Source organism: Macaca mulatta, chromosome 13 (assembly GCF_049350105.2).
Source record: "Macaca mulatta isolate MMU2019108-1 chromosome 13, T2T-MMU8v2.0, whole genome shotgun sequence".
Classification (NCBI taxonomy): Eukaryota; Metazoa; Chordata; class Mammalia; order Primates; family Cercopithecidae; genus Macaca; species Macaca mulatta.
Genome location: NC_133418.1, coordinates 56,002,915 through 56,006,337, shown reverse-complemented (window position 1 = coordinate 56,006,337; position 3,423 = coordinate 56,002,915). Strand labels below are relative to the sequence as shown.

At 37.9% G+C, this 3,423-nt stretch overlaps 1 protein-coding gene across 4 annotated transcripts in view; it reads left to right on the top strand.

Moving 5' to 3' along the window:
- ARHGAP25 (Rho GTPase activating protein 25) overlaps positions 1-3,423 on the top strand; it is a 91,432-nt gene that overhangs the window by 26,395 nt on the left and 61,614 nt on the right.

The window sequence follows — 3,423 nt, the reverse complement described above, 5'->3', positions numbered from 1 at the left end:
AGGTGCTTAGAGTAGACAAATTCTTACAGACAGAAAATAGAATGGTGGTTACCAGGGGATAGGGGAAGAAGGAAAAGGGAGTTAACTCTTTAATGGGTACAGAATTTCAGTTTTTCAAGATGAAAAGAGTTCTGAAAATGGATGGTGATGGTTGCGCAATAATGTGAATCTACTTAATACTACTGAACTATACACTTAAAAATAGTTAAGATAGCAAATTTTATGTGTGTTTTACTGCAATAACAATAATTGGGAAAAAATAAATCAAATCGCACAAGTTATAATTGGAGAAAAATAGCCCAAGTCAAATCTTACAACTCAGTTTTCACCTTCAAAAGATCTCGTATGCTATTAGATGTGCTAAGCCAGAGGGATTTGGAATTGGGACTGCATCCTGGGGTCCTGGTGTTAGCCTGTTGAGTCACCCCCTCATGGTTCTTCTTCTTTTACCTCCTGTTTGTGCATCTCTGGTACCTGCTTCTTTACCCTCTGCACAAAAGCTTAGTTGATTCTTCAGTGACTATTGGCTAAAAACAAACAGAAAAAGCAAAAAGAAACAAAAGTGGTATTCTTCTAGTTCTTCCATAAGAACTGTGAAGGAGTGGCCAGCCAAAAAGAAATGTCAAGCAGAGGCTAGTGTGTGGGCCAAGAAAGCCCAGGTCAGACAGAAACACTACAGTTGCTCACAGATACATACAAAATAAGTCCTGACATTTTTGTGAGGACCTTGGGTGATAAAAGGGAAACCCCCTAAAGCATTTTTCAGGCAGCTGATAATGTTTGACAGCTTTGAAGAGGAAACAGAACTGCCAGATGTCAGTGGCTGAATCACGGGGAAAATACTGCATTCTGCAAAGCCTTACTCAAGTACCATGAAGTGTAGCCCAAAGTTGATAGAAATGCTGGTAAATAATACAATTTTATGAAAAAGTAAAATCTCGATACTTTTTCACGAGTCACTAGCTGTAACCAAGACAGTGATGTTGGTTGTTTTGTATTTTTTCATCTTTCATGAATTTTAGAATGCTTTCTTTATCAAACTCTAAAACATCTTTAACAAAATTGCAAAGTGTCACAGCAGTGAAAATTTTCATAAACTTCACAGCTCCTAATTATATGACACAGTAGAAGCATCAGAAATGTTCTGCTGTGTCATTTTCTGTTTCTTTGAAGATTCTCCTTTGTATTTCATCATTTTTCCATATACAGTTAAAACACCAAGCAAATATTTGGCCTGAATCCTAAAAATGTTTAATTCTTCTAATTTTCTGTAGTTGAATTTTCAGCAGTATAGAGCATTCCTTCAATTCTCCCCTCCCCTTTTTTTGGTTTGAAATACTCTTTAACACCTAAGAATGTGATCTTTTGTTCTTTATAGCTAACATTTAATATAAACTAATGTTGAATTTATCAAAAGCAAGTTCATAATCTTTGAAAACATACAACTTTTTAAATTATTGATGGGCTGAACCATTTATTAGTTTTTTAAATATTGAGGTATTCTTGCATTCCTGGAATATTCTAGACATTTGAGTGGCAAAACAGGCAAAAATCTCTAATTGGCATGTTTCTGGCATGTTTCACTGCATAAAAGGTGTAGAAAATTATTCTCATTTTTTCTATGCAGAGACTGTTCTACTTGTCACTGTTTCCATGGTGGGTTTTTTTTGTGTGTATGGCAGTTATATATATTATTTAGTTTCTAATCTTTCTTTTAAAAACTTTATTGAGGTATAATTTATATGCCATAAAATTCCTTCATTGTAAGTGTATGATTCAATGATTTTTAGTAAATTTATAAAGTTGTGTGATCATTGTCACAATCCAGTTTTAGGACATTTTTATTACCCCAAAATGTTCTCTCCAGCTGTTTTGCAATCAATCCCTGCTCTCACCTTCAGTCCTGGCAACCACTGACTCTATAGAATTGCCTTTTCTGGATATTTCTTGTGCGTGGACTCATATAATTTGTTGTCTGTTGCATTTGGGTTCTTTCACTTAGCTGAATGTTTTCGAGGTTCATTGTGCGGCATGAATCAGTCTTTTGCTCCTTGGTGTTGCTGAGTAGTATTGCTTTATTTGGCTTTCCCACATTTTGTTTATCCAGTTACCTGTTGATGGCTTCCGGATTGTTTTCAGTTTTGACCATCATCTATAATACTGCTAGAAACATTCACATACAAAAACTGTTATGGACATGTGCCTTCACATCCCCTGAATAGATTCCCAGCAGTGGAATTGCTGGGTGCTATGGCAAGCTTATGTGTAATTTTTAAGATGCATCTAGTTAAGGGGTTAAAAAAGCTCCCCTCTCTGTTGAAGGAAAAGTTCATTTTCTTCTTGTTTTTCTTCTTGTGTAGCTCCAGGTTAGTTGGAAAGGCACCCTCTGTTCTCACTGATATTGTGACCTGGTTGAGGAGCCAACAGGATAGAGCTGTTACTTTTTGTCTGGCCTGACTTTGGGCACCCAGGGTAAACTGGAAATAACATGCCCCAGCCAGGTCTCTGTGTACACTTGGAAGTAGCTCTCAGGTCTCCCTCTGTTCCCTGCTTCCATGCTGCTGCTGTTCCTCTCCAGGCGTTGTTAGTGCAGGTTTTTCTTGGGCCCCTTCCACAGCCTCTGGGGCAGGCTGTTCCATATGCATTGAGTTGTGGGACAACAGCTGTCTTCAGTTTAGTCTTGCCTATTCTACATCTTGCAGAAATCCCTCTTCCCCCCAAATGACATGCAGATAGCATCCTTCTTTACTTTTACTTTCATTTTAGATTTCCCCTTATTATTACTGAACTAGTCCCTTTGTCATTTTAATGGAAATTTGGAAATGGAAGCTCTTGCCATGAGGTCACCTAGAATTCTAGGTGGTCATTCCTTCCTAAGTTCCCTTGCAGACCACCCTCGGGCTCCCTCCGGTTTCTACTGCCCTTTCTCCCTCTCTGCCAGTAAGTGTTGGGGTAATAGCTGACTTTACAGGAGATACTATCCATACTGGCTGCCTCAGTAAGTTCCTCGGTTCTTCCCATTCATCAGCTGATAAAGTGACAGTGCAGGGGGATGGAGGCGGATCTGTCTGGGAGGGAATGTGTATGTGAGTGGTGTAACATCTGTGCAGTGTCATTCTGCTGTGCTCTGAGGAGTAACAGGTCTGAAATGCAAACCTTGGAAAATGGACAAGTTGAAGTTTAGAGCAATAGTTGACGTGTAAAAAAAAAAAAAAAAAAACAAGCCTAGTGAATTTATTTTTAAGCCTAATAGAATCTTGAAAAAAGCCATTTATTATATCAACATTCCAAACATCAACAGAGCAAATATAATGAACCCCCATGGAGAACCACTACTGAAATGCAACACAAGATTTTGTCACATTGTTTTATCTATCCTTTTCTTTTTCTTTTATTCCCTTTTATGCTAAGATATTTTAAAAC